This window comes from Chiloscyllium punctatum, chromosome 4, assembly GCF_047496795.1.
Source record: "Chiloscyllium punctatum isolate Juve2018m chromosome 4, sChiPun1.3, whole genome shotgun sequence".
Lineage (NCBI taxonomy): Eukaryota > Metazoa > Chordata > Chondrichthyes > Orectolobiformes > Hemiscylliidae > Chiloscyllium > Chiloscyllium punctatum.
In genome coordinates, this window is record NC_092742.1 from 113,369,720 (window position 1) to 113,391,997 (window position 22,278).

The window sequence follows — 22,278 nt, forward strand, 5'->3', positions numbered from 1 at the left end:
GTTCCACGTTGCAACTCGTGGCGCCATCGCTCATGATACACACGTGGGACTTTAATGTGGTTTACTCGTGGTGAGGAGGGAAGCCATATGTCTTGTGTGAAGTCTCAAGAAGGCATCTATCCCTCTCTGAGGCGACAGCCTGGTGTTCTCTCTGCAGGGCGGAAGCTGGTGAGAATGGCTACCTGTTTCAGATGGAAGGTATTGGGGAATGTGAACAGTATAACGTTCAGTAGAGGGTTCACACGCCGATAAGATTAGATCACTTACGGTGTGGAAACAGGCCCTTCGGCGCAACAACGCCACACCGAAGTGCAACCCACACAGACCCATTCCCCTACAACTACCACTGCGGGCAATGTAACTTGGCCAGTTCATCTAACCTGTACATGTTTGGACTGTGGGAGGAAAGCGGAGCACCAGGAGGAAACCCACGCAGACACGGGGCGAATGCGCTAACTTCACACAGAGAGTCGCCTGAGGCGAGAATTGAACCTGGGTCTCTGGCGTTGTGAGGCAGCAGTGCTACCCACTGTGCCACCGTGCCGACTTCGCTTGGGGAGAGTTAATTAAGGCATATAAACTATTAGGAAAGTCACGTTCGTCTGATGAATGGACTCTCTAAGTTCAAAAAATGCTGATCTTATTCATGTTGATCTTGTCCAGTGCTTGTCCTGTTCAGTGTATCTTGTGTGCCTTACTCTGTCCAAGTCTATTTCCACCCTATGATACTGTCTGGCCATGCTTACTATGATCTGCCTCCACTGCTCATAAATAAAGTGTTTCCCTGTACTGAGGTACACGTGACAATAAATCAAACCAATCAATCCTGGCTTAAGTATGGAATTTCTCTCCCTGTCAATGTCTCTTTTGCAAATAAGAGATTGCTGCCACTCCTCGTGTTTCAGCATCACCATTTCTTCGTCTCTCACAGCTCGACCGATTAAGCACTCAGCCAATGTGCCAAAAGCCTTTTTCACTGCCCTGTCTACCTGTGACTCCACTCTTAGAGAACTGTGCACTGAACACCAAGGTCTCTCTGCCCACTACACCCCTTAAGACCCTTCCATTCACCATGAAACTCCTACCTTGATTTGAGTTTCCAACATGCAAGACCTCACACGTCTATATTAAACTCCATTTGCCATTTCTCAACCTACATCCCCACCTGATAAAGGTCAAGCGGCAATTTCTGATAAACGACCTTCAGCTGGCATCTGTGGCTGTCCTTTCTATTCAGCAAAACCTGTTCTGTCTTAAAGTGACCGGACATGATTTCGGATTCATAACACCTCCCCCATTCAGGAAAAAAAACATGAAACAGCAGAATGAAAAGATGGCTTCATTTCTTTTCCTCTAATTCTTAATCCCATTATTATGAATTACAAAAGTATTAATCTTGGCTATACCATACATATTAACTCTGCACACAAAACTAACATTGCAATAAGTCAAATCTTATCTAAACTTCTTCCTTTAAATCTGCGATGACATCACTGCTATCACATTTTAGGACACACAACATGTACATTTTGTAAGTTCAAAGTCGGTAAAATCAGACTCCAATGAAATACTCTCATGTTCTGATTTTTAAATATTCAAAAAATGCGAGAGGTTTGTCGTTGTCCACAATCATCTCTGACAATTTGTTTATCATATAAACATTAAAATATTGTCAGTCCAGTGCGAAACTTAATCATTCTTTTTCAATAATGGAGATGTTGCATTTTTTATGGTGGATATTGAGTTTTTTCGGCAAGTAGCTAATTGGCCATTCAATTCCATCATCATCTATCTGTATCAATACATCTCCCAACCCTATATCCCGAGCATCAAATGCAATTTTGAAAGGGTTTTAAAATATTTGGTTCAGCTAAAACTGATGCGGTGATTAATCCTGCTTTAAAATTCTCAAATGCCTCCTGGCATTTTTCTGTCCACCACAATTCTGTGTTCTTCTTTAATAAATCCAGCAGTGGTGCCAATACGCTGCTGAAGTTTGGAACAAACTTTCGATAGAATCCACACAGTTCCAAAAATCGAAGCACCTCTTTCTTCAAGGATGGTCGTGGAAATTCCTCAAAGCTTTGTGGGTGGCACGGTGGCACAGTGGTTAGCACTGCTGCCTCACAGCCCCAGAGATGCGGGTTCAATTCCCGCCTCAGGTGACTAACTGTGTGGAGTTTGCACGTTCTCCCCGTGTCTGCGTGGGTTTCCTCCGGGTGCTCCGGTTTCCTCCCACAGTCACAAAGATGTGCAGGTCAGGTGAATTGGCCATGCTAAATTGCCTGTAGTGTTAGGTAAGGGGTCGATGTCGATGTATGGGTGGGTTATGCTTCGGCGGGGCGGTGTTTCCACACTGTAAGTAATCTAATCTATATTTCAAGGCCTTCGTCTTTGTGTTCCATGGGGTCAACCTTCCATGTCCAATGTAATGTCCCAAGAACGTCACCTCTGCCTTCAAGAATTCTATTTTATTTAAGTTTATTACCAAGTTTCCTTCTTGTAATCGTTCAACATGGTCAACATGTGAGCTTTCAATCACTTGCTAAAGAACGCTACATCATACAGATAAACTATACAATTTGTACATCTGGCCACAACTCTGTCCCTGAGTCTTAAATGTGTCTGGAGCATTATTCATTCACATGACGTACTCTAACTTTTTTTGTCATCTCCGGTATCTTTACCAAATAGTTGAACTGACTCAACACTTTTTTTATTTGAAAGGGGCCACTAAACCTGGCTTTGAAGGGATTTCCTACCACTGGTGGCAATACAAACACGTCATCCCCACGGGAAATCGTCAAAGTCTCAGAGTTTTTATCTGCCACCTGCTTCGTTCCATGCTACGTCCTCTTCAAGTGCTGTTTAGCTAACTCACCTACTCCATCTAATCTCTCCCCCACCTCAGATACATAATCCCGGTCTGAGATTTCCGATTTCTGTCCTATCAGTTTATAGTTAATTAATTTCAAAGGACCTCTCACTTCATGTACGATTATTAACTCTAAGGAAGTAAAGTGAGTAGATTTAACTGGGGCGTCTCTTTTTTTACAGACATTTTTATTAGAGATTTAACGTTTTTACAAGTTTACAAAAATAAACAAAACTCTCAAATACAAACATTGATATACAATTAAATCAAGTATATAATAGCCAAAATTTAACAAAAGAAAAAATACCGAAAAAGGAAAAAAAAAACAAAACTCAACTATCTACTAATCTAACCTACAACTAACCAGAGTGTATATTTAAGTCTCTTACATGCTCGGAATGTGATAACATCAAATGTAACAAAATCCGTATTCGTGCGTGATTCCTCTTCTAAGAGACCCCGGACCAGCCAGGTTTGTAATCTCGATTAAATAAAAGCCCTTGTTAGGATAGCCGAAATATCTGTATTTATGTAATTCAGGAAGGGCTGCCATATTTTATAAAATAATTCCGTCTTTCGGTGTACTATATTTGTAAGGATGTCAAGGGGAATATATTCTATAATTAATCTGTGCCAATTTGAAAGTCCAGGGGGGCCCTCAGCCACCCAGTTCACCAAAATGTTTTTCCTTGCACAGAAAGAGAGAAGAGAAAATAGTCTCTTCCCGTACATGTCCAGGGAGGGAAAGTTCGAAAAGCCCAAGAGGAGAGATACAGGGTCCACTTTAATTTCCGTTCCCAACATTTCTGTCAGGGTACTTGCTACTTTAGTCCAATATCTACGCATCTTATGACAAGTCCATAGGCAATGTACAAGAGTGCCCACCTCTATTTTACATTTGGGACACGTTGGAGATGCTCCTGCCTTAAATTTTGCCAATTGAAACTGTGCTATATGGGCCCTATGAAGTATCTTCAACTGGATAGCCGGGGTTCTGTTACAAATAGTAATTCTTCTAGCGTTTTCCCAAATAACATTCCATATTTCAATAGAGATTTCTAGTCCCAAATCCTGATCCCATGTTTTAAGCAGATTATCCTTATCTCCCGATACTTCATCATGTAGTAAATGATAAATAGTACTGACGGAAGATATCCCCACTGTTCGTAGGACACTACATTCTCTATCTGATTTATAAAGACTATCTAATAATGTAGTCTTTTTCTGTATACAGTCTCGAATTTGGAAGTATCGAAAGAGGTCTCCATTAGGTAATCCGAATTTCTGACACAGCTGTTCAAAAGACATCAAGGCCCCATCTTTAAATAGGTCCCCTAGACATGAGATACCCCTGGATCTCCAGAGTTTAAAAGTGGCATCTGTAAACCCCGGTTGGAATCCCCATGTTCCCACTATCGGTGCACAGGGGGAAGTTTTATGTGAATTACCCTCATTTTGCCGCATTATATTCCAAGCCTTAGTTGTGTTTAGTATTATAGGGTTTTTACAGTGACCTGTAATGATTTTCCTCTTGTCTGAAAATAAAAGGTTAATAAGTGGGTATTTTACTTGAGAAGCCTCGATGTCCAACCAGATTGATTGTGGATCAGACAAGACCCAATCAGCTATGTAACTTAACAGGGAACTTAACTGATATTTCCTCAAATCTGGGAAGTCCAGTCCACCCTTGCCTGTGGAAGCTGTAGCTTCTTCAGCTTAATGAGGGGCCGTCTATGATTCCAGATAAAGGAACCCAGCCAGCTATATAATATACATAGAGCCAGCCTCGGCAGCATCACCAGAAGCATTCTCATAGGATATAGGAGACGGGGCAGGACATTCATTTTAATTAGTGCTATTCTAACCAACCAGGAAATCGGAATGTCTCCCCATCGCTGGAGGTCATGCCTTATCCTTTCCAGTAAATGCACAAAATTAGCCTTATACAACTGACCTAATACTGGGGTAATAAAAGTGCCTAAATATAAGAAGCCCTCCAGGGACCAGCGAAAGGGAAAAAGGGATCCATCCACGAAGTGGGGTATGATAGCAAGGCCACCTACTGGCATAGCCTCCAATTTTGAAACATTAATTTTATAGCCTGAGAATGCGCTAAATGTATTAATAACTTAGATTAGGCGACGTACGGACATCAGAGGATTATTGAGGAATAGAAGAACATCATCCGCTTAAAGGGTAATTTTATGTTTACCTGTACCAATCCTCGGGACTGTTATATTCGGATCAGCTCGTATAGCTTCTGTTAGTGATTCAATTATTAACATAAATAACAGTGGTGAGAGAGGACATCCCTGACCGCAGCCCCTACCCACATTGAAGCTATCCAAAACTAATCCATTGGTAACCACTCTGCTTTGGGATCACTATACGATGTTGAGACCCATTTGGTAAACACCTGTCCAACGCCAAACCTTTCCAATGTGCAAAACAAATATGACCATTCAACCCTATCAAATGCATTTTCCCCGTCGAATGAAACTACGACTCCTGGTATCTTTCCCTGATGACAGGCTTGAATTATATTCAAAACCCTTCTAATATTATTGGATGATCTACGGCCCTTAATAAACCCCATCTGATCCTCCTTTATAATATGTGGCAGTACCCTTTCTAGTCTTAATACTAACGTTTTAGAAAGGATTTTAAAATCTACAATTAGCAAGGATATTGGTCTGTATGAAGTGCAATCTTCTGGATCCTTTCCTTTTTTAAGGATAAGAGAGATACTTGCCTCTTTCAGCGAAGGCGGGAGACAACCCTGACAATGTGCATAGTTATACATGTCCATTAGTGGGCCAGCCAATATTTCTGTGAATTCTTTATAGAATTCAGCTTGAAAACCATCTGGGCCCGGTGTCTTACTGCTCTGAAGTTGCCTAATTGCATCAAGTATTTCTTGGACTGTTAGAGGAGCATTTAGGACCGATACCTGTTCCGGAGTTAGGCCCAGAAAGGTCAAATTATTAAAAATTGACTAAAGCCTCCTAGTCCTGTCTTCACAATCCTGCGATTTATATAACTCAGGATAAAATTCTCTAAAGATCGCATCAATATTTTTATGATCATGAGTCAAAATACCCGTACTTTCCTTGATAGATGTAATAGTCTGTGGGGCCTTTTCTCTTTGCAAGAAATGTTAAGTATCTACCTGGTTTGTCCTCATATTCATATAACCTTTGTTTTGCAAATAATATTTCCCTCTTAGCCGTTTGAGTAAGCGTAGTGTTTAGAGCTGTCCTAAGAGCTGTAATCCTTTACAATTTAATAACAGAAGGTCTATCAGTGTATGCTGTTTCAGCTGCTTTTAAGCAAGCTTCAAGCAGACGCTGTTGTTCTCCCTTCAATTTTTTCTGGTTTGCTGAATAGGAGATGATCAAACCTCGCATGTAAGCTTTGATGGTCTCCCACATCATTGATGAGTTGCTAGCCACACTTGAATTAATTTCTAAAAAAGTTTTAAATCCTTGAGAGAAGTACTTTGCAGATTTACTATCTTTAATTAGGAAGGGGTCCATACGCCAATGCTGAGGGGATGTCCCATTGTTCCTCGCCCTAGTTTCCATATATACAGCAGTGTGGTCGGAAATTGCTATACTACCTATTTTACAGGATAATACGGAATTTTTAAAAAATGAGGGGGAAAAACATATCAATTCTGGTATGACATTAATGTGGATTGGAGTAGAAAGAAAAATCTCTGCCCTGTGGATGAAGACATCTCCATACATCTACTAATCATAATTCTTTGTTCAGATAGACCAGTTGTCTAGATCTGGGAGATACTCCTGCAGTACTGTTGGGAATGCTATCTATTTCTGGATTCATAATACAATTAAAGTTTCCCCCTATAATTGTATGACGGACACCAAAAGCCATCAATTTTGAAAAGGCTTCCGTTATAAATTTAAAGGGATATGCCGGGGGGCAGTACAAATGTAAAATCCCATATTCCTCTCCATTTATAAGGGCTTTAATCAAAATATATCGTCCAAATTCATCTTTTATCTGATTTAGAATTTTGAAAGGGAAATTCTTCCAAACTAGAATAACAACTCCCCTGCTTTTTGAGCTAAAAGAAGAAAAGAAAGGTTTGATCAAATCCACCCTGTCGTAATTTCAAGTGTTCTTTATCCGACAGGGTATGTCTCCTGTAGGAGAGCTATATCATTTCTCTCCTTCTTAAGATTTGATAATATTTCTTCCTTTTGGCTGGCGAATTACTCGCCTTGACATTCCAGGGGCACCACTTAACCGACTGATCAGCCATAATCATCCGGGCAAATCCGAGACCCCTCGGGAGGGGAATACCTATCCAGAACATCCCGAGCATAGAGCATATAAAATTTACAAAAATAAAGGCTCTCTAATACACTAACAACAGTATAATAAAAAAACTATTTCTAAATAATAAAAAAAATATAAATCATATTTAAGTGGAGATTTTCTCCCTTGTTCCCAGGGGGTGTCACTTCCTTTCCAAAGGTCCATCGTATCCTCTCCCAACCAATGCCCCACCCTTGACCCAGGCACTCCTCAATAAAATGAGGAGAAAAAAGAAAAAAAGTGGGTGGGAGTATATAAACCAAAGCGGGGGGAAAGGCAAACCAACATCCATTATCTCTTACAATTTATCAAGAGAGTCCAAGAATTCCTTAGCCTTTTCTGGCGATCCGAAGTTATACACGAATCCTTCATGGTTAAAGCATAGCGTCGCTGTGAAGCGTAAGGAGTATTGATTATTTAAGTCCCTTAAACGCTTCTTCGCCTCGTCGAATGCCTTCCTCTTTCGGACCAGAGCTGGGGAAAAGTCCTGAAATTACATGACCTTGGATCCTTTATAGGTCATACCTTGGGGGTCTTTTCCAAGATTTCTAGAAGCTTCTACGAGTATCTGCCTCTCCCTATAGCTCTGCAGCCAGAACATGACCAAGCTTGGGCGCTGGTTCGAGCCGGGCCCACGTATTGCGACCCGGTAGGCCCATTCTACCCTTACCTGGCCTGATCCAGCTTCCATATTTAAAAGCTGGGGCAGCCACTGCTCGAGGAATGCTGCAAGCTGGTCTTCCTCTTCCCGTTCGGGAAGGCCCAGCAAATGAATATTTTTTCGACGACCTCGATTATCAAGGTCGTCAATGTAATTCTGTAATGTCTGGACGCGCTTTTCGAGAGTCTGGACCTGATCCACGGCCGATTGCGCTGTAGTTTCGGAGGTCGCGGCCTTTAGCTCTGCCCCTCCTTTCGACTCGGCGCTCGATTTCCACAATGTCTTGGTCGTGCTTCTGCAGCGCAGCCGAGAGTGAGTCCCATCGGTTTCGGGACTCCTCGATAAAAGCGTCGATCTTCGCATCCAGCTTGGAGATCATCTCCGCAAGGCTTGTCATTGTAGGTAAGTCCCCCAGGGCGGCTGCAGCTGGGGAGGTTAGGGGAGGGGTTCCTGCTTGCTGAGAGCTGCGGGTCCCTTCCCTTTGGTCATTTTTAATAAATATTAGTCTGTTTAAATGTAATACTAAGCAACTAATTAAATTAAACAGCTATTATGAATGATTTGGTGAGTGTGGTGGGGGTGGGTGACCCACTTTACCCAAGTCTTGGGAAGAGCACTATAGCCTCAGACTTGCTGGGTCGCCGCCATCTTGGTTCCACCATTTGGGGCATCTCTAATGGCAAACAATATAATGAGACACCTTTATTCCAATCATTCAGGTAATTCTGACAGTACGCCGTTAATATTGTTTTCAGTATCTGATGCCAACTTTCCAAGACTCCCTGGGATTCGGGATGCGATGCACTTGATATAAACTGCTGTGTGCCGAAGCCATCCAAGATGTCCTTAAACAGCTGATCGGTAAAATGAGACCTTTGGTCTGACCGAATCACACTGCGTAGCCCACAGTGAGTAAAGAAAGCTACCAACTCCTCCACCTCCCCTTTTGCCTTAACACTCCGTAATGGAAATGGCTCTGGAAATCTGGAGGACACATCCATTATGATCAGCAGATATTGGTTTCCACTTTAATTTGGAAAGGGGAGCTACACAACTAATCATAACCCACGTGAAAGGTTCTTCGAATACAGGAATTGGCAACAACGGTGCTGTTTTTATTACTGCCTGTGACGTACCTACCATTTGGCATGTATGACATGTTCAACAAAAATTAACCACTTCCTTGTGCATTCCAGCCACTATAAATGCTTTAGTCTGAATCTTCCGTGCATCAACTCCTTTGGCTTTTTCTTTCAGTTTTCCTTCCTGTTGTAACTTATGACAGTGGGATCTTGTTACTACACTATCTGAAAAAATCCCTGGGTATTTTTCTTTTAATTCCCCTGTTCCCTGGTCTTACTTTAGCTTCACCACTCCAAGGGATGCCTCTCCTACCTTGGATCCTGCTAAATCATTCCCAAGAACAAACTGCATTCCTGGAACTGACACCCTGTCACTCAATCTCACTGTTACTTCCCCAACCTTGACTTGGTACTCCAACCTAATGTTAAACAGTAAATGCTTTATTTCTGTCCCCATTCCACAAATTATCACGCTGTTGAGTAACATGTCAGAAAGAGTGAAAATATTTCCATCTCTTATTATTGGAGGCCGAGAGAAAGTGAGGCTTGCAGATGCTGGAGATCAGAGTTGAAAAGTGTAGGGTTGGAAAAGCACAGCAGGTCGGCAGCATCCGAGGGGCTGGAGAATTGATGTTTCAGGCATAAGTCCTTCATCAGGAAAGTGGGGGGTAAGGGAGGGGGAAGGGGGTTGAGAAATAAATAGAAAGGGTGGGGATGGAGCTCGGTGGGAGGTAGCTTGAAAGACAATAGGTAGATGCAGGTAGGGGGTGTTGGTGACAGGTCAGAGACGAGGGTGAAGTGGATAGGTGGTAGGACATTTAGACCACTCAAACTATACAGCATCAACGTTGACTTCACCAATTTCCAAATCTCCCCTCCCCAACCTCATCCCAGATCCAACCGTTCAACTTAGCACTGCCCTTTTGAACTGTTCTAACTGACCATCTTCCTTCCCATCTATTCACTCCACCTTCCCCTCCGACATATCACTATCAGTCCCACCTACGTTTTCCTATCACCCTCCCAGTGACCCTCCAGCTCGCCCAGCTCCTACCCTCGTATTTATCTTTAAGCCCACTTGTCCCCCGGCACATTCCTGACGATGGTTTTATGCCTGATATGTCGATTGTCCTGCTCTTCGGCTGCTGCCTGATCGGTTGTGCCTTTCCGGCTCCTTGCTTCTCAACTATTCGATACTGAACAATCCCCTATCTTGCAAAATTATAACTTCTTGTCCTCCCCCAACACCCCATTTTTTCTTAGTAAGGTTTATCTACGGAGGCAAATTCTTTGTCGGGATCAGGCACTCACTCCATACACAGCCCCTGCCAAGGCTGTGCACTCTCCTGCAGCTCCTCGGCTCTACTTGGGGTCTCCTTTACCAGGTTCACAAATACCACTGGCTTAAACTCTTTTACCATGTCTTTTCCCAAAGTGCCTTCCTTCAACCCCCAGCACTGTGTGTCCCAGCTTACTGCAGTGAAAACACCTTTTCCCAGTGCCCTTCTTGAACCATCGGTACTGTATTTTTATGTGTTCCACTCCATTATAGTGAGAAAACCTGAGGCCTTTCACCACCTTTCAACCCCCTTGGGTTTCTTTTTCACCGGTGCTAAACTATTGCCAGTGTGCCTTTCTCGATGTTTTGTAGTGTAGGACATCCCCTTCTCCCAATTTCTATCCCTCAACAGGATGAAAATCCTCCCAGAAGCTAAATTTCATCTCATGCACCAATGCATACTTAACTGTCATTTCTGTTGCACTTCTCACTTCTTGAACTTTCTGTTCATTCACACGAATTCTTACCGTCTCTGGAAGTAAGTCGTTAAACTCGTCCAGCAGAATAATCTCCCATCGGGCCTCACAGGTCTAATCCATTTTTAAGGCCTGCACACATTTATCAAAATGACTGTGGTTATTTCTTTGAAACCCAACATAACACTGACCTGGTTCCGTCTCGATCATTCTGAACTGCTGTCTATATTCATTGAGTACCAATTCATAAGCACTCAAAGTAGCCTGTTTGACATCTGCATAATCTCTTGCTCCCTCATGTGACAGCACTGCACATACCTCCCAAACTGTGCCAACCTTCTTAGTCTGAACGAGCATTACCCACATGTTCACTGGACACGCCATCTGCCGAGCCAATTTTGCAAATGAAATAAAAAGGTTTTTGGCATTTTTCTCATCGAAATGTTGCAGTGTATTAACACACTTGTATACATCCCTACGTTCTCCCTTCATCTTCATTCCGCTAATTTAACTTTCTTATCTAATTCCAAACTTCTGAATTTCAAATTCTCCCCTAATTCTTTTTTCCTCACTTTCTCTTTCGCTATCTTCTCTCTCTCTTTCTGTCTCTCTCTTTATCTTCTGACTCCAATTGCTCCACTTGCAATTTTTTTTTTCGAAATCGAATGCAGTTGCCTGCTTCTCTGATCCACCAAAGTGCTTGACCAACTCCATTATGGTGACAGCTTTCCTTTTGTCCCTGGTGAAACCCAATTCTAATCTACATGTTAATTCAAAAAGTATGCCCTACCTTTGTATTTCTAAACTTTGTCGGCAAATTTGTGAATCATCTTCAAACCTCAGAACCTCTTTTCTAATGTTAAAAGCCAATTTTAAAAATTTAACCAACCACAAGGAAATAAAATTAAATGAATTTTGTCACCTGTTTTATTTGAAGATCTAGGTCTCTAACTGGCAAGTGATGGAATCTGCTGGGACCTTTTGTACCCCAAATCTGTTCAAATCTGTCCAAATCCTGTATGACAAGCCCTCAAACCGTTACGATGACGATATCGAACTCCCCTGTCAATTAAACCACACACCCAGAAAAGCTCACCTCGCCTCTTACTCTGTTAAAACATGAGTGACAGAGAAGTCCCAAATTCAACTATTAAGAGAAAAATAACCGTTTATAAGTATGCAAGTTAGCTCGCTGAGCTTTAAGGTTTCATTTCAGATGTTTGGTCATTATGACTAGGTAACATCATCAGTGAGAGTCTCTGGTGACGCACTGGTGGTATGTATCGTCTTTCTATTTATACGTCTTGGTTTCGTAAGTTGCGTGATGTCATTTCCAGTTTTTTTTTGTTCAAGGGAAGGTATATAGGATCTAAATTGATGTGTTTATTGATGTACTTCTGGCTAGAATGTAATTCTTCTAAGAACTTTCGTGCGTGGCTTTGTCCTAGGAAGTGTGTGTTGTCACAGTCAACGTGGTGTCCTTCTATGTCTGTATGTATGGAAACTAGTGATCATGGGTCATGTCTTTTGGTGGCCAGTTGGTGTTCATATATCCTGCTAGCACGACAACAAAACAGTTCAGCAGAACGAGAGTATGAAAATGGAAGTATTTACACATCAGATACCAGGTTAGGTCACTGAGTGCAGGGCTGATGGGTGAATGGGTCTCAGTGAGAATTGGGGAACAGACAGCAGAATTGCATTGCAGGTATTGCAGCTCAAAACTGCATATTCACATAGTGTTGTAGACCATAGCATCAGGAGAAGCAGGCCTGCATTCAACCACAACCTGTATTTTTTGCCAGGATGACACCTCAGTCTACCATTACCATCAATACCATTTATGGCTCAATGACGGGTGTGGGTGAACATATCAGAGTCAGAATCAATTGGACCGTAACCTGATTCTAACTCATGTAAGCTAGCTGACTTGACCAACAGATCTGAACGAAGTCCTGCAGTTCTGCCACAGTCAGTCATAAATTGTAATGGACGATTACACAATGACAAAGGAAAGGGCTCCACAAACATCCCCATCCTAAATAATGGAACAGACCTGCACGCCAGTGTAAAAGAGAAGGGTGTTTTATCTGCACCATCCTCTGCCAGAAGTATTGAGTTGATGATACACCTCACCCTCATCATGATGCCCACAACATCACAGAGGCCAGTCTTCAACAGATTCGATTCACTGCCCGTGACTTGAAGAAACAGCTGAACACAGTAGATACGTCAAAGGCAATGGGCCCTGGCCCCATTCCTGAAATAGGACTGAAGACTTGTGCTGCACAACAAGCCGTGTCCCTGGGGAAGCTGTGTCATTCCAGGTACAACTCTGACATCTCCCTGGCAATGTGGAAAATTACTCAGTTATGTCCCATTCCCTAAGAGGGGAATAATTACAATCTGACCAATTACTATCCCCTCAGTCCCATCCCGACAGTCAAATTGGTGGGAGTTATTTTTGACAGAGCTGTCAAGCAACACAGAAATAACCTGCTCAGTGTGGTTTCAGATATGTCCACATGTGGAGATGATGCTGTTGTGGAAATGTCACTGGATTACTAATCCAGACAAGACTAATGCTCTGGCAGTGGGTGGAAGTTAAAAACAATTAATAAAATTTCGAGATGTAAAGTCTGGTGCCAGTAATAATGACCTTGAAGCCAATATCGATTGTAAACAGAATTTCCTTCTCCAATGTACTTTTAGGAAGGGAATCTCCCGTGCTTTCCTGGGCTGGCCGAAAACTAACTCCAAAGACCCTGACATGTGATAAACATTTCAATGATCTCTGAAACGGCCAATCAAGGCAATCATTTGTATCAAACTACTCCGAGGTCTTTTAGGATGAAACCGAACAGAACATCCGGCCTCAGCATCAGTGTCGGAAAAGGAAATGGGTATACAGTCCTGTCGACCCTGCAAAGACCCCTTTCCTAACATCTGAGAGCTTGTGACAACATGTACAGAGCTTTCCCACAGACTGCACAGAAACAGCGGGAAAGGAGTAGATCATACAACATTTTGAGCCTACCCATTCTAGTTCATAGAAAAAATCTCCTCAATGCACTTACCCCACACGTTATATATATATCCGTTAATGTGAGTAACCTTGGGAAGCTATAAAATAGGAAGTGTAGCAGTACGTTTGATCCATCGAGTTTGCTCCCCAACTCAATGTAATGATGGATGGCCCTTCATTTCCACACCGTACTCTTGCTCTCCCACCATCCCTTTACTGTCTCTAAATCTTTATTTATAATCAGTGTCTTGGTTTCCAGGTGCGAGAGAATTTCCCATGTTCACCAGTCAGTGAGTGCAGACATTTATTCTCATCTCAATGCAGAGTGGCCTGCCTGTACCGAATACTGTGGCTCCTTGTTTTAGACGTCTCAGCCTGGGGAATTATCATCCCTGCTTCCAAACTGTCTCACCCTGTCAGAATTTTAAATACTTCACTGAGATCACCACTCATTTTCCTAAACCCCATGGAATACTGGCCCAGTCACCCTAAACTCTGCTCCCACAACAAGCCCGTCATCCGAGAGATCAGTCTGGTCATCCTTCGCTGCTCTCTCTCAATGTCAGGTTTGTCCTTTATTAGGTACGGAGATCAAAACTGCCCACAATACTGCACAATATTTGCGATGATGTCTCACCAAGTGCCTGTACAGCTACAGTAAGACATCCTTTCTCCTGGACCTGAAATGAAGGTCAGCACACCATTTATCTTCTTAACTGCTTTCTTTCCTGCAATATTGCTTTCAGTGACTGGTGTACAAGGAGATCCAGATCCTTTTCAATGTTATAGCTCCCCACTTGCTGGTTCTATATACACTGGTCAACATGGCAATGTCAATCCTAGTATTGACTTCTGGTTACAGAACTCACTGCGCTGCAGGGACCTCAGAGGTTTATGCAGAAGGAAACAACAAACAGGAGCATACGTCCCTTTGTAGATCAACATGTTTCAATCAATCCCTTTCAAATGGTAGGCTGCCAATTTATCGTTTCCACCAAAGGGCACACCGTCACCTCTATACACATTGTTCTCCATCTGTCACGTATTTACCCATTCACTCCACTTGTCTTAGTCTTCTCGGTGCTTTTTTACATCCTCCTCACCCACTCACAATCCCACATCCGTTAGTGCTGTCAGCAGGCTGGGATATATTGTAGCTGATTCCAGTAACCAAATGTTTAAAGGGCATTGTGGACAGCTGGGCCCCAAGCATCGATCCCTGTGACATCTCAGCAACCGTCCTCTGTTGATTTCTATTTATTTATTTCGTGAATCTAGGAATCACTAGCTGGGCCCGCATTTATTGCCTGTCCCTAACTGCCCTTGAGAAGGTGGTGGTGAGCTGCCTTGTTGAACGCTGCAGTCCACCTGCTGCTGTTGACCTCCAATGCCATTAGGGAGGGAATCCCAGGATTCTGACCCAGTGACTGCGAAGGATCAGTGATATATTTCCAAGTCAGAATGGTGAATGGCTTGGAAAGAACCTGAGGATGATGGTATTTCCATCCATCTGCAGCCCTTGTCCTTCTAATTCGAAGTGGTCATGATTTGGAAAGGTGGTCTCTGAGGATCTTTGGTGAATCATTTCATTGCAGCATGTAGATAGTAAAATATTGCTGCTGCTGCTGAGCGTTGATGGTGGAGCACTGTGGATGAATGGACGGTCAAACTGGTTGCTTTGCTCTGGATGGTATAAAGCTTCTTGAGTGTTGTTGGCGCTGCACTCAAGCAGGCAAATTAGGAGACTCCTATTACACTTCTGACTAATGCATTGTAGAAGATGGACAGCATTTTGGAAGTCAGGATGTGAGTTACTCGCCGCAGTATTCCTAGCTTCTGACCTACTCTTATAGTGACTGTGTTGATGTGGCGAGACCATTGTGTTTCTGAGCAAGGATTACGCACCAGGAATTTGATACTGGGGGATTCAGTGATAGTAACACCATTGAATACCAAGAGGCAGGTTTGATTGTATTTTATTGGTGATGGTCACGGTCTGGCATTCCTGTGGGCTGAATATTACTTGACACTTGTCAGCCTGGATACTCTCCAGATCTTGTCGAGTTTGAACATGGACTGTTTCAGTATCTAAGGATCCACAAATGTTGCAGAACATTGTACAATCATCGGCGAACATCCCCACTGCTGACCTTAAAATGGAGGGAAGGTAATTGATGAAGCAGCCTGAAGACGTTTTCGGTCACTTCTCGAGGGACTCCTACAGATTTGGAGCTGAGTTTACTGACCTTCATCAACCATGACCACCTTCCTACGTATCAGGTATGAATCTAACCAGCAGGTAGTTTGCCCCTGATTCCCATTGATTCCAGTGTTGCTAAGGCCCCTTGATACCACACAAGGTCGAATGCAGCCTTGACGTAAAGGGCTGTCACTCTCACCCTACCTCTGGAATTCAGCTCTTTTGTCCATGTTTGAACCACTGTAATGAGGTCAGGAGCTGAGTGACCCTGGTGGAGCCCACACTGGGCGTCATTGACCAGGGTATTGCTGAGCAGGTGCTGCTTAAAAGCACTGAGACCTTCCACCACTTTCCTGATGATCGAGAGTCGACTGATGCGGTGGTATTTGGCCGGATTGGATTTGTTCTGCTTTTTATATCCAGGAGATACTTGGGGTAATTTTCCACATAATGAGGAAAAGCCATTGTTGTAACTGTATTGAAACAGTTTGGCTAAGGGAGTGGCAAGATATGGAGCACAATTTTTCAGTACTATTGCCAGAATGTTGTCAGATTATGGACCCTATGGAGTATCCAGTATCTCCAATCGTTTCTGGATATCGCGTGGACTGAATCAAATTGGTTGATGACTGGTAACTGAATTGCTGAGGACCACTGGAGGAGGCTGAAATGGATCATCCACTCAGCATTTCTCACTGAAGATTGTTGCGAATGCATCAGCCTTATCTTATACACTGAAGGGCTGGGCTCTTCCATCATGGAGGAAGGGGTTATTTGTGGAATCTCTTCCTCCAGTGAATTGTTTCATTGTCCCCAACGTTTCTCGACAAGATGTGGAAGGACTGCAGAGCTTAGATCTGAACCGTTGCTTGTGGGATCACTTAGCTCTGTCTGTCACTTACTGCTTATGCTGTTTGGTGCACAAGTTGTCCTGTTTGGTGGCATCACCAGGCTGACACCTCATTGTCAGGTATGCCTGGTGCTGCTCCTGCCATCCTGCACACTCCATTGAACCAATGATGATCCTCTGGATTGATGGCAATTGTTGCGAGGGGGATATGCCAGGCCATGAGGTTATGTGGGAGTACAATTCCACTGCTATTGATGACCCACAACACCTTATGGACATCCAGATTTGAGCTGCTAGATCTGTTCGAAGTCTGCCCTATTAAGCACCGTGATAGTACCACCCAAAATGGTGGAGGTTATTCTCAATATGCAGGTGTGACTTTGTCTCCACAATGACGATGCGGTGGTCACTCTTACCGATACTGTCATGGACAGATACTTCTGCAACTGGCAGATTAGTAAGGCTGTGGTCAGGTATGCATTTTCCACTTGTTGGTTCCTTCACCACCTGTCGCCAGTTATATCCTTTAGGACCCGGCCAGCTCGATCAGTAATGCTGTAGCTGAGATACTGTTGGTGGTGAACATTGAAATCCCCCACCCAGAGTACATCTTGTGTACGTGCTACCCTCAGTGCTTCCTCCAAGTGTTGGTCAGCATGGAGGAGTACTAATTCATCAGTTGAGAGAGGCTGGTACATGGTAATCAGCAGGAGGTTTCCTTTCCCATGTGCAAACTAATGGCATGAGACTTCATGGGATATGGAGTCACTCTTGAGGACTCTAAGAGCAATTCCCTTCCAACTGTCTCCCACTTTACCGCCACTTCTGCTGTGTCCGTCCTGCTGATGAGACAGGAGATATCAGGGGAAGGTAATGGGGAATCTGGGACATAGTCATACTCACAGAATCATACCTTTCAGAAAATGGCAGGCTATTACTTGATGAGTCTGTTTATTTCTATTCACTGTTTCCTGCCAGCTGTCCCATATATTAGCCCCAATCCACTAAGATTTGATTTTGCAAACTGGGCTTGGAGCTTTACCAACATTTTTCTAAAAATCAAAATGCTTTACATCCATTGCTTCTCTTTCATTTGTCTCCCAGTCTGTTTCTCATACATAATTCCCATTTCATAAATCTATGTTAGTGTTGTCTATGACCATTACTTTCAGCCCCAATAATTTCTGCTAAACCATTTCCTTACTATGTTTATTGTTCCATGTACTCTATCATTTTCCCACATCAAACTCGGTTTTCCTTGTATTGTTGGAACGTTCTGTGAAGACAGAACTGAAGTAGTGGCTTCATAGTTCTGCCATTTCCCTGTTCCCCATTCTCCATTCTCTGGTTTCAAGCCGTAAGGAAACTGCACTTGTTTTCTCATATTTCTCACATTGACATGATTTAACAAGCTAATACAGTTCACTCTTATAACCCTTACGAATATAACTCTTCAGAAATCCATCAATTCCTGCCTTAAACTGCTCAATAATTGACCTTCCACACTATACACTTATAGGGGCACAGACTCTGTGCATACTGAAATACAGCACGATCTATATTAGTCCCACTTTCCTACACCAGGCCCATAGCCTGAAATGTTATGACACTTCCAATTGCTCATCGAAGTACTTATTAAAGATTGTGAGGTGATCATTCCCCTCTCAGGAAGTAATCCCAGAACCCCACACCTTGAGGTGAAAAAATGTTTAAATCATCTCTGAACCTCAAGCTCTTCACTTTAAAAGTGTGCTCCTTTGTTTTTGACCCTCTGACTAAAAGGAACAGCTGCTGTCTATCCACCCTGTCCATGTCCCTCATAAACCTATCCTTCTGAATCACTGACTCCTCAGCTTTCTCTGCTCCAAAGTAAACAACCCGAGCTTATCCAGCATCTCTCCATAGCTGATATGCTCCATCCCAGGGAACATCCTGGTGAATCACCTCTGCACCCTCTCCAGTACAATCCTTCCTGGAATGTGGTTCTCGGAGCTACATACAGTCCTCCATTTTGGCCGAACCAAAGCCCTGTATTGCTCTTATAATCTACACCCTGATTAGGAAACGCTACACCCAAGATCCAATTCTTAACTAGTCCATTAACCTGTCCAGGAGAACGTGAGGAATGCAGATGCTGGAGATCAGAGCTTTAAAAACGTGTTGCTGGAAAAGCGCATCAGGTCAGGCATCATCAAAGGAGCAGCAGAATCAACGTTTCGGGAATAAGCCTTCTTCAGGAATCTGCCTGAAACATCGATTGTCCTGCTCCTTTGATGCTTCGTGACCTGCTGCGCTTTTCCAGTAACACATTTTTAAGCATGAACGTGTCCAGTCACATTCAGGGTTGTGTGGAGAAGCACAATCTGAGCTTCCCAGTGTGCTGCCATTCATTGAGTCCTCCCCTGGCTGGTTCCATCTCCCCAAGTGCATCACCTCATATTTATCAGGATTGCATTCTATAAGCCATTGATCTGCCCATCTGACCATTAAATCTGCATCTTCCTGTAACTTAAGGCTTTCCTCCTCACTGCTAACCACCCAATCTTTATGTCAAACTTACACTTTCTTATCACACCTCCACTACTCTCCATCTAGCCCCCTCCACATTCACATCTATATTTTGATATGAATAACACAAATAATAAGGGACAGAGCACTGATCTCTGTGGTACACCAGGAGACGCTGGTCTCCAGTCACACAAACAGCCTTCTCCCACCACTCTCTTCCTCCTGCCACGAAGACAATTTTCGTTGTAACTTGTCAAGTTATCCATCATATTGTGAGCTTTTACTTTATTTTTCAGTTTCCCAGGTGGAAATTTGTCAAAGGCCTTCCTACAAAAGTAAATGATCGACCTCCTCAAACTAATTCAATCAAATCCATTGGAAAAGACTTCCTCCTGATAAAGTCATGATAATTATCCCTGATCAAACCTTGCAACTCTGATTGGAGTTCGATTTTCTCCTTCCCTATTTTATCCTGTAGTTTCCTTAACAGTGATCTAATACTCGGTCGTCCATAGTTCCCTGGTCTATCTCTCCCAACCTTACTGTGAAGTGGAATCTTATTAGCTGTTCTCCAGTCCTCTGGCACCCCCCCCACCCTATGGTCAGATTCTAATTAAAATATTCAGTCAGGGTCTTTCTTCCTTTGACTCCAACAGCCGCCTGTGATACAACTCATTTAGACATGGAGTTTGATCCAAATTTGTACAGAACAAAACCTCAAATCCAGTATCGTATTTTACATCAATCTGTTCAAGAGCTTCCTAGTCCATCTTCTTGATTCTGTACTTGCATCCCCCTTCTCCCAAGTAAAATAGATGTGAAGGTCTCGTGTTATAATCCATCAATGTCTCCAGCTTGACACACAGATTGCCCCTTTAGTTTCTAATGGACACTAGTTGTTTGCTAATTATTCTGTTCTACTTCTCCGTGTAGAATATCGTGGGATTCTCCCTTATCTCGGTTTCTTGTACTTCTCCATGTCCCTCTGTTATTCAGTCCTTTCAATGTTTCTAAGATTCACTACAATCAACTCTCATGTTTTGAAACTCGAGATTACAGGCTGAGGTTCCCCATCAGACAATCTTGGCATTTTACGGATTAATCTGGATAATACCTTTTGCAGTTCCTCTGTAGTCACTATATTCTTTCTTAGATTGGGACTCCGAACGATACACAATAGTCTACGTTTAGTCTCACCAACGCTCGATACAACTGGTGCACGACATCCTCTATCTTCCAATTACATTCACAAGAATGTAAACCTAATTTTTACTTTCCCATTTGCATATGTTCTTCCCAATACCTCTCGTTTTAATTTTTCTTATGAACTTGCTGTGTGAGTTCTTTCAAAAAAGCTCATGAATATCCAACTATACGTTATCCAAAGGTACATCATTGCCCATGTCCACAAGAATCATCTTGAAACCATTCCAAAAATATGTTTGACACTTCTGGTTTTCCTTTCATCGGTACATTCTCACACTCCCCAGTTAAGTTATTACCTTCTAAATATCTAGTAGCATGTTCTTTGTAATCGAGTCCAACAGATACATGACTGCGGATGACAAGATAACTGGTCTGTAGTTCACCACTCCCCAAATTCATACTTTCTTAAACTGTTGGATCATATTTATAACCTTTGCCTTATCCTGATTGGCTAAATGCCTTTCGGGAATGTGTCAGAAAATAAAGTGAAAATCCGCGATGCAATCAACATGTCTATTGCTACTTCCTCTGAAATTCTTGTATGAAGTACATCTAGTCTGTCAGATTTATAAATACTCAATCCGGCTTTCTTTACAAAGATGACCTCAACATTGATAAGAATGACCTTAGACTTTACTTACACAAGTACCATGGTCACTTGGTATTTCTGGAAGAATTTCTGGACGTTCTTCCATGAAGATAGACACAAAGAAACTGTTTCTTTTCCCTGTAATTTCGCTGTTCTCTGCAATAAATTATCCTGAACGTACACGAACTGTTCCACTTTGGACCTTGTTTTTTTTCCCATACATTGATAGACGCTATTTCGCAGACTTTATGTTTTTCTTTCGTTTGCACGCTTTTTCTCTTTTTGATTTTCTTCTCAGTTTCTTGGTCATCCTTTGCTGGGTCCTACATTTCTCTGAATCCACTGGCTTACTGGAACACTTGGCATTTTTCTAAGCTGCGTCCTTTCAACTAATAGGAATATGAAGGTGGGGTTAAAAGTGATAGTCGGAGAGGAGGGTGTACCAGATTGATAGGAAGGAAGGTGGACACATAGGAACATTCAAAAGAGCGGTGCTGACTTGGAAGTTTGGAGTGGGATAAGATCGGATTAGGGGAAATGGTGAAATCCACTATGATCCCCTGTGGTAGGAGGGTCCCAAGGCTTTCTTCCTCCAGGCTTCTGGTGACTCCGGTTTGGCAATGGAGCAGGTCTAGGACCCTCATGTCCTTGGCAGAGTGGGAAGGCGAGTTAAAGTGCTCAGCCACAAGGCAATGACGTTGTTCAATGTGGCTGTCCCAGAAATGTTCTCTGAAATGATCCACAAGTTGACCTCCTGCCTCGCCAATGTAGAGAAGACTACACTGGGTTTAATCGATGCAGTAGATGAGGCGTTCTGTCTCCCTTTATCACCTATCACTTTCAACCCCACCTTCATCTACCTATCACAATCCTAGATACCTCACCCTGCCGCACCCCTTCCCACTTATCTCCCAGCCTCCTTGGTCCATAAGCTTCATTCCTGATGAAGGGCTTTTGCCCGAAACATCGATTTATCTGCTCTTAATATGCTGCCTGACTGTGCTTTTCCAACACCACACTCTTCGACTCTGATCTCCAGCATTTGTAGTCCCCACTTTCTCCTCACACTTTCATGGTTTGCATGACTCAGATTTATAACGGTTATTTCAAATAAAGCAAAAACTGTCGTGTACTCAAACAGCATAAAAGAAAACCAATACATTGTGGTCACTGTTTCCAAAAG